The sequence below is a fragment of the Mesoplodon densirostris genome, chromosome 9 (assembly GCF_025265405.1).
Source record: "Mesoplodon densirostris isolate mMesDen1 chromosome 9, mMesDen1 primary haplotype, whole genome shotgun sequence".
NCBI classification, from domain to species: domain Eukaryota; kingdom Metazoa; phylum Chordata; class Mammalia; order Artiodactyla; family Ziphiidae; genus Mesoplodon; species Mesoplodon densirostris.
Genome location: NC_082669.1, coordinates 37,391,731 through 37,405,351, shown reverse-complemented (window position 1 = coordinate 37,405,351; position 13,621 = coordinate 37,391,731). Strand labels below are relative to the sequence as shown.

The window sequence follows — 13,621 nt, the reverse complement described above, 5'->3', positions numbered from 1 at the left end:
ATGCTGTCTGGACACGTGGCCTTGGGCTGTGGCTTGCACCCTCCCTTGGCAGGCCAGACTGGTCTTCAGAATGCTCTGGGATCATCCTTCATTGCCACAGGGAACCTCCATGCCTCTTAACACTTGTCTTCAGAAGACTGGCACTGCTGAGGTATCCTCTGTTCTTGAAGAGCGTAATCTTGGAGCCAAAACCTCTGTTGACTGTGAAGAAATGGGGTGTGTCTCAAGTATTGGTGATAGTATTGCTTGAATACATGGGCTGAGGAATGTTCAAGCAGACGAAACGGTAGTGTTTTCTTCAGGCTTAAAGGGTATGTTTCAACTTGGGAACTGACAATGTTGGTTTTGTTGTGTTTGGACATGATAAACTAATTAAGGAAGGAGATACCATGAAGAGGACGGGAGCCATTGTGAATGTTCTAGTTGGTGAGAAGCTACTGGGTTGTATAGTAGATGGCCTTGGTAATGTCACTGATGGCAAGGATCCAGTTGGTTCCAAGACACGTTTGTGAGTTGGCCTGAAAGCCCCTGGCATCACTTCTCCAATCTCTGTGCAGAAACCAGTGCAGACTGGCATCAATGCTGTGGATAGCTTGGTGCTGATTGGTTGTGGTCAGTACAGGCTGACGATTGGTGACTGACAGACTGGCAAAAACATCAATGATTGACATAATTATTAACCAGAAACATTTCAGCGATGGATCTGATGGAAAGAAGAAGCTATACTATATCTACACTGCTATTGGTCGGAAGAGATCCACTGTTGCCCAGTTGGTGAAAACACTTACCGATGTGGATGCCATGAAGAACACCAGTGTGGTCTCAGCCACTGCTGCTGACACTGCCCTCCATCAGTACCTGGCTCCTTATTCTTGCTGTGCTGTGGGAGAGTATTTTAGGGATAATGGCAAACATGCTTTGATCATCTATGATGAATTATCCAAACAGGCTGGTGCCTCTGCTGATCTGCAGACACTCAGCTACTCATGAGGCCCAGCCTGACGATGTGTCCTACTTACACTCCCATGTACAGGAGAGAGCAGACATAATGAACGATTCTTTTGGTGGTGGCTCCTTGACTTTACCAGAAACACAAGCTGGTAATGTGTCTGCTTACAGTCCAACGAATATCGTTCCTATCAGTGATGGACAGATCTTCTTGGAAACAGAATTGTTCTACAAAGGTATCTGCCCTACCATTTACATTGGTTTTTCTGTGTCCTGTGTCAGGTCTGCTGCCCACACCAGGTCTGTGAAGCAGGTGCAGGCACCATGAAGTTGAAATTGGCTCCTATGGTGAGGTTGCTGAGTTTGCCCAGTTCGGTTCTGACCTCCATGCTTCTGCTCGACAACTCTTGAGTCGTGGTGAGTATCTGAGTTGCTGAAGCAGGGACGGTATTCTATGGCTGTTGAAGAACTCGCAACTCTTATGCTGGGGTGAGTATCTTTTTTTTTTTTTTTTTTTTTGCTGTACGCGGGCCTCTCACTGTTGTGGCCTCCCCCATTGCGGAGCACAGGCTCCGGACGCACAGGCCCAGCGGCCATGGCTCACGGGCCCAGCCTCTCCGCGGCATGTAGGATCTTCCCAGACCGGGGCACGAACCCGTATCCCCTGCATCGGCAGGCGGACTCTCAACCACTGCGCCACCAGGGAAGCCCATGGGGTGAGTATCTTGATAACTGGAGCTGTTTCTATTTGTGTGTGTGTGTTTTGTTTTTGTTTTTGCTGAAGTATTTAAAAGCAAATCTTAGATGGCATGCTATTTTACCCAGCTGCTTCATTATGATTTGAAAGACAACATTTTTTTCCTTAGGTAACCTCAAATCCATTTTTACATCTGACAAAGGAAATAAAACATTTCTGAAGTTTTTTTTTTTTTTTTTTTCTTTTTTTTTTCTTTTTGCGGTATGTGGGCCTCTCACTGTTGCGGCCTCTCCCGCTGCGGAGCACAGGCTCCGGACGCGCAGGCCCAGCGGCCATGGCTCACGGGCCCAGCCGCTCCGCGGCATATGGGATCCCCCCAGACCGGGGCACGAACCCGTATCCCCTGCATCGGCAGGCGGACTCCCAACCACTGCGCCACCAGGGAGGCCCCATTTCTGAAGTTTTAATACAAACTATTAACATTTCTCCAATTATCTCAAAAAATGCCTTTTTACAATTATTCTTTTCAGATCAGAGTCCAAACAAGGTCCACATCTTGAATTTGGTTCTTAGGGTCTCTAGGATCTCTTTTCATCTGGAGGAGTGCTCCTTTTCCCCTCCCTTATTCCATTTACTTCTTGAAGAAAGTGGGTCAGTAGTCCTGCTGTCTAGAAGTGAGATCTAAAGACTTGATTAAATTCTGTTTCAAGTTTTGATGAGACGAGCTGTAGGCGATGTTACAGACTTCATATTGTTTCATCACCTGGAGAACCACATAGTGTCAGATTGTCTCACGTTTTCAGTAATGCTTAATTCAGGTGGTGACAGCCTAGTTCCTTCATTGTGAAGTTTCCCAATAGTCTTTTAACTAATGATTTTAATATCTATTGATGACCATTGTCTGATTCATTTTGAAATAGGGGTTGCAAGATGGTGATTTTCTAATTTGATCATTACTTCTACATTTATTAGCTAGAAGTCTTCTGTATAGAAAAACTTTTCTGCATCCTTTAGGCTTATTTGGTTACCCTGAAATACTGTTCATACCGAAAAGACAGGAAAGATCTTTAATTATTTCCTTTAAATTATCCAATTTCAGAGTAATGTGTTGGTTACCTAGCAACCTCCATCATGTCCAAAGAATTTCTCTCTCTATCTTTTTCCTTTTTTGCATGTTGCTACGAACTCATGGCTTTACACATTCAATGTATTTCTATCAGTTGCAGTTGTTTGATACTCACATTATTCTATTTTGGGCACAAGGGGAAATATTTTGATGTTTTCCGTATTTATTTAATTTGGCAATATTAGCTTTTGATAGCTTCCTTGCTTTCTATCATAATGTGATATCCCAAGCTCAACTGGTACATTTCCTGGAATTGACTGTTGGAAAAAAACCCTGAGTCCTTTTAGTGTGTGAAGGTGTTTTGAGACCAGAGTATGGAATTCTTGTTGCTACTTGATTATCATTGCTTCTTGGCCTTTCAGTGGACAGTTAGAAAATAAGTATCTTTTAAAAAATAAAGTTACAAGTTTATACTGATATTTACAACCACAATTTAAAATTACAAGTTTTTTGTTTGTTTGTTTGTTTTGTTTTGTTTTTTGTGGTACGTGGGCCTCTCACTGCTGTGGCCTCTCTCGTTGCGGAGCACGGGCTCCGGACGTGCAGGCCCAGTGGCCATGGCTCACGGGCCCAGCCGCTCCGCGGCATGTGGGATCTTCCCGGACCGGGGCACAAACCCGTGTCCCCTGCATCGGCAGGTGGACTGTCAACCACTGCGCCACCAGGGAAGCCCACAGGGTTTTTTAACTGACATTTTGATGCTGAACATTAGTCCTTAGCAGCTTTAACACAGTTTCTTACTTGTATTATGTTAAAATATATTCATGTTAATAATAATACAATTGTTACTATTAACAATAAGAATACTAAGTGACATTAGGTATTTTAAGATTTGTTTGCCATTTTAATATTTTTGTCCTAGGAATGTATTGCACTAAAAACTGTATAGTCAAAATATTTTGTTCTAAGATCAATTGGAATAATTCTTTTCTCTGTGTGATTTTGTTACCAAACTGATATACCATTAGGTTCATTAGTTTCAGTTAGTTTTCAACTTCTAGGCATTGGTTTTTATTTTCTTAAATTTAGTTTTGTGTTTTGTTTACTACCTCCTTCTTGAAACAGTTCTTTAAAAATTTTTTTATTGAAATATAGTTGGATTTACAATGTTGTGTTAGTTTCAGGTGTACAGCAAAGTGATTCAGTTATACATATATGTACATATATATATTCTTTTTAAGATTCTTTTCCATTATAGGTTATTACAGGATATTGAGTATCGTTCCCTGTGCTATACTGAATATTACTATATTTGTATATAATAATATATATTGCTATACTGAAATACTTCCTTTACTTTTCTTCTGGGACACTACTTTTTCTTGCATTTTATTTTTATTTTTTTTCTGTCTCACTTGGGGCTTTGATTAAGTCTCCTTTCCTGGTTCTTCCTCCTCTTCCTGCTCTTAACTCTGGAGTGTACCAGGACCTCTCCTCCATTTATATTCATTTCCTAGTGAATGCATCTTGTCCCATGTTTTTTTTTTTTTTTTTGTGGTACGCGGGCCTCTCACTGCTGTGGTCTCTCCCGTTGCAGAGCACAGGCTCTGGACGCGCAGGCTCAGCGGCCATGCCTCACGGGCCCAGCCGCTCCGTGGCATGTGGGATCCTCCCGGACCGGGGCACGAACCCGTGTGCCCTGCATCGGCAGGCGGACTCTCAACCACTGCACCACCAGGGAAGCCCTGTCCCGTGGTTTTAAATACCACCTATTTTCTGATTGCTCACAAATTTATATCTCTGCCTGGGCTTCTTCCTTGAATTGCAGATCTAGATATACAACTTTTTATTCACTATTCGCACTTGAATGTCTAATAGGATGTCTAGACTTAGCATATCCAAAGATGAACCCTCAATTTCCATCCAGCTGTTCCTCTGGCAGTCTCCCCTGTTTCAGTAAATGGCAACTCTATCACCTTGCTCAGGCCTAATACCTTGAAGTCATCTCTGATTCTTTTCTCTCATATCCTGTACCCAATTCACCAATATATCCTGTCAGCCTTTGAAATAATATTAAGAATCCAATCAATCCTCCATTTCTCACCAAGTCCACTGCCATCACCCCCAACTAAGCTGCTGTAAATTCACCTGGATTATTGTAATGGCCTCATAACAGGTCTTCCTGTTTCCATCCATGCTTCTTTACAAGATATTCTCTACTTGGCAGTCAGAGTAAGCTGTTAAAAGTCATTCCTTTGTTCAAAACTCTCCAGTACAGTCCTTCAAAATAATCTAGGTTTGGGGAAGGTGGATAGAGGTATAGATGGCCATGTATTGCTAATCACTGAAACTGAGTGATGGCAGCTTTAAATTCATTATATTGTTCTTTTATTTTCATATATATTTGATACATAAAACAAAATCCAAACTCTTCAAAGGCTTTACAATTGTCTATAACTGCACCAATATGGTAGCCACTAGCCACATGTGGTTACTGAGCACTTGAAATGTGCTAGTCTGAATGTAGATGTGCTGTGAGTATAAAATACACACTGGATTTTAAAGGCTTCTTAAGAAAGAAAAAACGTAAAATACCTCATTAATATTTTGTTATATTGATTATGTATTGAAATCATATTTTGGATATGGTGCTTCAAATAAAATACAGTATTAAAATTAATTTCATTTCGGACTTCCCTGGTGGTCTAGTGGTTTGGACTGGGTGCTTTCACTGCTGTGGCCCCGGGTTCAATCCCTGGTCGAGGAAGATCCCACAAGCTGAGTAGCATGGCAAAAAAAAATTGTTTCTTTGTATTTTTAAAAATATGGCTGCTAGAAGATCTTTGTGTGTGGCTCACATCATCTTTCCATTGGATCTGTGGCCATGCTTTCTCTCTGACCTCATCTCCTACGTTTTTCTCTCTCCTTATTTTTTTTGGCCACGCGGCTTGTGGGATTTTAGTTCCCCGACCAGGGATTGAACCTGGGCCCTTGGCAGTGGAAGCGCAGAGTCCTAACCACTGGGCCTCCAGGGAGGTGCCTTTTCCTCTCCTTAGCCCACACCACTCCAACCACACCGATCTCTCTGCTTAGAACAAGCAGAATACGTTTCTGTCTCGGGACCTTTGCACTTGCTAACCTGTCTGCCTGGAGGTTCCTTTCTCAGTGTCCTGTGACTCACTCTCTTGTTTCCTTCAGAGATACTTACCTGATCTGTATAACACCTCATCCCCTTCACTCTCTATTCCCCTTAATCTGCTTTCTTTTTCTTTGTAATACTTATCACTACTGACTTGTGTTTTGTTAATTTGTATTCCTGTATCCTGAACACCTAGCATAATGCTTATACAGCGTAGGGCTTTTGGTAACAATTTGTGGAATGGATGTCTATAGATTGTGCATGTAATTATGTTAAGTTCAATACTGACTTCTTCTGCAATAAGGTTCAGGTTTCCTAAATATATAAAGGGTAAAAATTATTAGAGTAAAATAAACTTTAATTATAACTACATGAAATTCCCTGCATGAGGAAACAGATGCTTTATAAAATGATATAAGATAGCTATTTTATTCCCTTCAAAGGAATTAAGGTAAAATAACCTTATACTAAATAATTTTTATATATTTGTATAATTAGTAAGATGGAGAGTTTAGAGATACTTAGGAGATATTCAAGAAAGTAAACAAAATACAGACCAAGACTTACTTAAGGGTCAGAAATGTTTTTTATCCAGTAGATAATAACCAGTTTTTCCAAGGAATTTTCCAAATTCTTTTATTAGTCTGGCATTTTTATTGTATTCATGGTAACCCAGTAAAGTGGGCTATGTCAAGGAGCTTAGAAATTTTTTTGGATACACTGAAATTTTTCTTGTGTTAGTAATTAATAACAAAACTTGCTCTGTTTATAAAATAATTTTTGAAGGCAGCCATTGTTTTTTATTTAAAATTAAAACTATGAAGGAGGGAAAGGAACCAAAAAAAGGAAAAATGAGAAAGGAATATTTTTAATTTATTGTCTTCATTTTAAAATGTAAGATGACTAAATGTACCAATGAAATAATTTAAAAGCAAGGGTATCTGAATATACTTGCAAATTCTATTTTAATTTTAAACAGTCTTGGTCACAGCATTGCTTCAACTGTAACAGGAAAAATGAAATGACACCAACAAGGTATGTGACAACTTGAGTTGTGAAATTTCAATAAGCAAAACTGACGAATCAGGGCTAGCATTATATTAAAGACCTTTAACTAAGACGTTTGAAGTACATCCTCAGTGATTTTTTTGTTTTTGTTTTTTCCTCAGGGATATTTTGGAATATTATTTTGTACTTGTTTAACAAACATTTACTAACTGTATATTGTATGTCAACACTGTACCAAATACCCAAGGTTACAAAACTATACTTTCAGAGTGGCTGTCCTTCACTGAGAGCTAATTAAATGTCAAGTAAGTTTACAGAGATTATTTTAGTTAATCCTCGCAAAAGAGGTAATTTTATTACTCTCAGTATTCCAATGAGGGAACAGAGGCTTTCCAAAGAGTTCTGTTTTCAAAAAGTTTGCCATCTAGAGCGATGAGAATAGCAGTAGATAGAATATAAAGTGCTAAATGCTACAATAAAGAAAGGGTGCAGAGGAAGGGTTGCCTTTGGAGTTGGGAATGAGGAAGGCCTTCCAGAGAACAGGATACTTGTTCTGAATTTGAAAGGTAAGGAGGAGTTTGCGTGGTGAAGAGTGGAGAATATTGCCAGTATATGCAAAGACATTGAACTCTGAAATGATTTGAGCATTAGTGAGAACTTTTCTATAAGCCTTTGATTTACTCATCATCTACCACACATTCTGTATTTCCATATTCAAACAAAGATCTGGCTTAGGCAATGAGGAATCATCTGATTGAGTTATTATCAAGGGCTGGAGTGCTGGCAGGGCTTGTTCGGATTAGCATAGTTCGGGTTAGAACTTCACGTCCGAGGCTTGGGCCTTAACTTGGCAGGTCTCCCAGGGGTAGATTCCACACTGAATATCAGAATGGCTAAGAAAACAAATTCTTGTGCCAGACTGTCTGGGTTTAAATCGCAGCTCTGCCACTTCTTACCAGCGGATGTGACCTTGGGTATGTTACCAAACATTTTTTTTTTTTTTTTTCAGTACGCGGGCCTCTCACTGCTGTGGCCTCTCCCATTGCGGAGCACAGGCTCCGGACGCGCAGGCTCAGCAGCCATGGCTCACGGGCCCAGCCGCTCCACGGCATGTGGGATCTTCCCAGACTGGGGGACGAACCTGCGTCCCCTGCATTGGCAGGCGGACTCTCAACCACTGCGCCACCAGGGAAGCCCTACCAAACATTTTTATGCCTTAGTATCTTCATTTGGAAAATGAGAACAATAATGACAGAACCTACTTCATCATAGGATTGTTATGAGGATAAAAGAAGTTAATAGATACAAAGCTCTGAGAATAGTGCCTGGTACACAGGAAGCTCTGTATAAGTACTAAGTACGAGTATTACTTGAGACTAGTATTTAAACAAAAATGCTACTTTGTTCATTTAGAGTGAACTTTGTTCCTTTCTCATGGTGCTAAGAGTCTCCTAGGTCCTACTTTTTTGGTATTAAGATGCCTGAGATGCTAAATTTTGAACCAGAAAGTTGTTTGCTGGGAATCGGCGTAGAATATTTGTCCTAGGCCCTGGAAAAGGCCAGTGAGATATCTCTCCACCATAACAGAAACATTCTCTGTTCGTTGGGTTACATCTCCCAGAAACATTATCTTACTCCTTTGTTACTATCTGCCTGGCCAGATATAGCTAGTGGGTTCAGAGTTGAATGGAGATAGAACTTGGAAAGAACCCCTGAAATGCTAGTTGTTAAGCCAGGATCTTTTTTTTTTTTTGCGGTATGCGGGCCTCTCACTGTTGTGGCCTCCCCCGTTGCGGAGCACAGGCTCCGGACGCGCAGGCTCAGCGGCCATGGCTCACGGGCCCAGCCGCTCCGCGGCATATGGGATCCTCCCAGACCGGGGCACGAACCCGTATCCCCTGCATCGGCAGGCGGACTCTCAACCACTTGCGCCACCAGGGAGGCCCAAGCCAGGATCTTTTTGATAAGACACGCAGGGTGACCTATCTGAGGCACTGCTGTCTACTCTACAGCCCCCGTGGTGGAAAATGGCTGGGGTTTCCCTAACTTGGAGGGACTTGGAGCAATTCCTGTAGTTCCTTGATTATTACAATGTCCCTGGTAGACTAGAGACAGGGAAGGCCTTTTTACAGAACTCTTGATGCATTCTTTAGAACCCTCAGCTAAGTAGACTAGCTCAGGACTCTGCTTGGAGCTCTCAAAGACATGTTTCAACTTTGCTGAATTCATTTATTAGTTCTAACAGTTTGGGGGGTGAGTTTTTAGGGTTTTCTATATATAATATCACATCATCTGCAAACAGAGACAGTTTTACTTCTTCCTTTCTGATTTGGATCCTTATTACGTCTTTTTGTTGCCTAATTGCTCTGGCTAGTACTTCTAGTACTATGTTTAATAAAAATGGCAAGAGTGGGCATGTTTGTTTTGCTCCTGATCTTAGAGGAAAAACTTTCTCACCACTGAGTATGATGTTAGCTGTGGGCTTATCATATATGACCTTTCTTATGTTGAGAAACATTCTCTCTGTGCCCAGTTTGCTGACAGTTTTTATCAGGAATGGATTTCAGATTTTGTCAAGTGCCTTTTCTGCATCTGTTGAGATGATCATACACTGTTTAACCTTCATTTTGTTATGTGGTGTATCATATTAATCTCCTTTGCTGTTGCAGTTGTGTGCTTCTGGCCACATCTTGCCTGTTCTATATATCTATATATAATTATATGTATTTGAATGAAACCCATCACATATACAGATGCCATGTGCACATAACCATAATAATAATTGGCAAGGTTAAAGAGGCAGCCAGAGGAGGTCTGATCCTCAGAGAGTTGTGGAGTTGGTTAATAAAACACAGTTCCTTTAGGAGTGAAATGGATGGACAATAACAAAGGAATTTACTCAATATGTATCATTAAAATAAATCCACCTCAGGAGGCTGAGAGGAGTTGCTCTGATAAAGTCACGCTCTCTTGTTCTGTTTCCAAACTTGAGTCAGTTTTTCAACCCAGAAACCATTGACTGAGGAAAAGTTATGTCCCCAGGAGAAGGACACTGTCATGTCAAATACATGTGGTAATGATTCCCCTGGTCCTTCCCCAAAGGGACTTACCTCCAGGTATTTGAGTAATTGCACTGGGGAAAAAGGTAAGAATAACCCAATATTTGTTGGATGCAGGGTCTGAATTCACAGTGATACCTGGGATCCAAAGCACCTCATATAATGGGTGCATATGGCAGCCAGGTAATAAATGGAGTCCTGGCCAAGGTTTGGCTCACGGTGGGTCAACAATGTCATTTGTTTAGCCTCTGAATATTTTACTAGAGCGAATACTTAGTACTTCATAAAATCCCTCGCGTTGTGTTCCTGACCTACAGGACAAGAATCATTATAGTGGGAGAGACAAAAAAAGAAAGAAGGAAGAGAGAAGAGAAGAAAAGGAAAAGAAAAAGAAAACACCAAGTAAGTGTAATCTCTGAAACTGCCTCTATCCCTCAGCCAAATAATAAATCAAAAACACTATCTTAACCTGGGGTGGTGGTGGAGGAAATTAGTGAGCCTGTTAAGTATCTAAAAGATGGTTGATGCCCATCATCTGGGTTGTAAAGAGTGACAGCAGACTGCCACAAACTGCGCTAAGTCATAGGCTCCACTGCAGTTGGAGTGCCAGATGTGGTGTCCTTTCCATTGCACATGAATATACTCCCAAGTACCTGGTAGGCAGACATTGATTGGGTGGGTAGATGCATAATTTCCATCCCTGTTAGGAAAATGAAAGATCAGAAACAGTGTGTATTCACAGGGAAAAGATGACAGTATACTTCTGTAGTTTTACCTCAGGGCTACTTAAACTTTCTTGTCCTTTGTCATCCAGTAAGTTGAAGAGGATGCCACAGAGAACATCACATTAATACATTATATCAACGGTAACATATTTATTGGACGATATGAGCTAACATATTGGAAACTTTGATAAGACACCCTCCCTAGAGGGTGAGAGAGATACCGTAAGAAGATTCAGGGACCTTGTCACATCACTAGTATTTTTAGAGTTCCATTGGTCAGGGGCATTCCAGGACATGCCATCCAAAGTAAAGGACAAATTATTGCACCCTGAACTTCCTAAACATGAAAAAGGAAGCATAATGCCTAGTGGGCCTCTTCAGATCTTGGAGGCCGTATATTCCAACTGGGAATACTGCTTCCACCCAGTGGCATGAAAGGCTGCCAGCTATGAGCAGAAAAGGGCTCTGCAGTCATGTAACCAGGCAGGTTCAAAGCTTCTAGAGACATCAGTGGTAGGAAAGCTGGAGTTTATGGCAACCGCAAATAGGGAATCACAACCGAGGCCCTGGGGGTTTTAGAATAATGCCATGCCATCTTCAGTGGAGAATTACATACGTTATAAAAAATGAAGATAGTTTGTTATATGAGAGGATGATGTATGAGAGATGAATTACCTGACCACGGGGCAAAATCATCATGTGGTTACAACTGGCAATCTTGAGCTGGGATTCTATCAGAACCATCCAGTCATAACTTGCAGCAGGTGCAGCAATAATCCATGGTAAGATGGAACTGGTACATACAGGGTTGAGCAAGAGCAGGACCCGAGGGTTCATGGAAATTGCACGAGCAGGTAGTCCAGACCCCCATGTCGACCATCAGTGTTGTATCAGTTCCTGTCTCTCGGGTCACACCTACAGGTGTATGGGCCATCTTTTGAGACCAGATGTAAAAAGGAGGAAAAACCCAAACTTGGTTCATGGACTAGTTGCTTCTGTGGCTGCAAGCTGAAAATAGATAGCATCCTCTGTACAGCTCCACTCAGGGGTGGTACTGAAAGCCAGTCACAAGGGAAAATCTTCCCAATGGGCAGAGCTTCAAGAGGTGAAGCTTGAAGTCACCCCCTTTGTGTGGAAAGAGAAGTGGCCTGAGTTCAGAATATATGTGAACTCTTGGGCAGTGAGAAATGACTGGCTGTTAAGTGATTTGTGGAGACAGATGGGAAGATTGCATGTAAGGGGTAGAGGCACGTGGCATATGGGAGTGGGCATGAAGTGTGAGCATCTTCATATCATACGTTAATACCACCCTAATGCTGGCATGATGGGTACATAAGCAAAAGGGCTACGGTGGCAGGGATGAAAGCCATGTATGGGCTCAGTGGTATGGGCTCCTATTCACTTAAGTTGATCTAGTGTTTCTGCTTTTGCCTGAAGTTCAACTTGCCAGAAACAGCGACCAACCCTGAGCTCCTGATATGGCACAATCCCTCCAGGAGACCAACCTGGCACTTGATGACAAGTTGATCACACTAGGCACAGTAACAGACATATTCCAGGTAGGAGATTGTCTTTCTTGCTCACGCCATCACTTTTTGAGGATTTGATTTATTGGCATGGCATCATACATAATTTCATGTTACACCAGGGGATTGACTTTATGGCGAAGGTGTTGGAGTGAGCCCATGGTCAGGTGGTCCACGGTCTTAACTCAGAATCACCCAGAAGCTTCCTAAATGAGCGAGTATTGGAATGGCCTGTTAAGGCACAGCTGTAGCATTAGCTTGGCGGTGTGGAGGTGATATTTTTGAGGATGGGGTATCAACTAGGATGCAGGATACACTTTGAGTTCAAAACATTTATATGGTGCTATGTCTCTGATGAAAGAATACATGGGTCTGGGAACCAACAGGTGGAAGCAGGAGTGTCCCTACTTGCCATTATTATTCCTGTGTCCCTCTTGTAATTTGTGCTTCCCATCTTAGCAATTCCTGTTGAATTATAAGCTGCAATTACCACCTAGCCCCTTTGGGTTCCTTGTTCCAAGAGACCAGCAGACAAGGAGTCACCATCCTGGTATGAGTAATTGATTCTGATCCATCTTTAATAAAGAACGTGCTGCCCCAGCTGCTGGTAGTACAGGCAGTAGACAGCCTACAGCTGTCTGCTCCTGAAGGAATTCTCATCTGCAGAGCCTCCTTGGCCGGTCATGAGTGGTCATTGAACCATTCAGTGATTTATCAGTCAGCTTCACCTAGCAACTGCGAGATTCTTGTGGGGTCAACTATGTCCAAAGGCACTCGTTAGAAAACATCCTACATGCTAAACTCCATCACAGAGTTTACTTCCTGTGGGAACCCAACCTGTGGAGTTGCTGTTACGACTGTTTTTATGCTGTTTGAAAGTGCTAAGACAAGGTAAAGATTTTATGGGATTACTATTAGGGGTAACTAATATAGTCTTTGGGACCTCAAAGAGTTTTTGAAAAAAAAAACAAAAAACCAACCACTTAATTTATCCCTTCAAAGTTAAAGATGTTTGTTAACAATAAGAGAACGAACTGCTTTTGAAATGGTCACGATATGAGAGCATTTTGAAAATGGCTATTTGTCTGTTGTTACATGAGTTTACTACTGAAAATGATATGTCATTATAAGAACCCTCATACTTATAAATGGAATTTTCTGTCCTGCGTAAAAATCTTCCAAGGGATTTTTTGTTTAAAACATAAATGCATGTATACACTATAAAGGATATTTCAGTGATCCTCCTTTAAGTACTGGCATGAACAATAACATTGTTTATTTTAGTTGACAATGTATTCATATAATATTCATTGGCACTAATTTTTATTGTGAACCATCTACTGTTGAGAGTTGAAATTTTCCTGATATTTGAATTTTCTCTAAATTATTGAATCGCCAAGTGACTGATCAAAGGCAATCTGCATGTTTCAAAACATATCTAGTTCATTGCCAT

At 41.4% G+C, this 13,621-nt stretch overlaps 1 pseudogene; it reads left to right on the top strand.

The window, feature by feature from the left end:
- LOC132495762 (ATP synthase subunit alpha, mitochondrial-like) lies at positions 1-1,441 on the top strand (annotated as a pseudogene).
- The last annotated feature ends 12,180 nt before the right edge of the window (positions 1,442-13,621 follow it).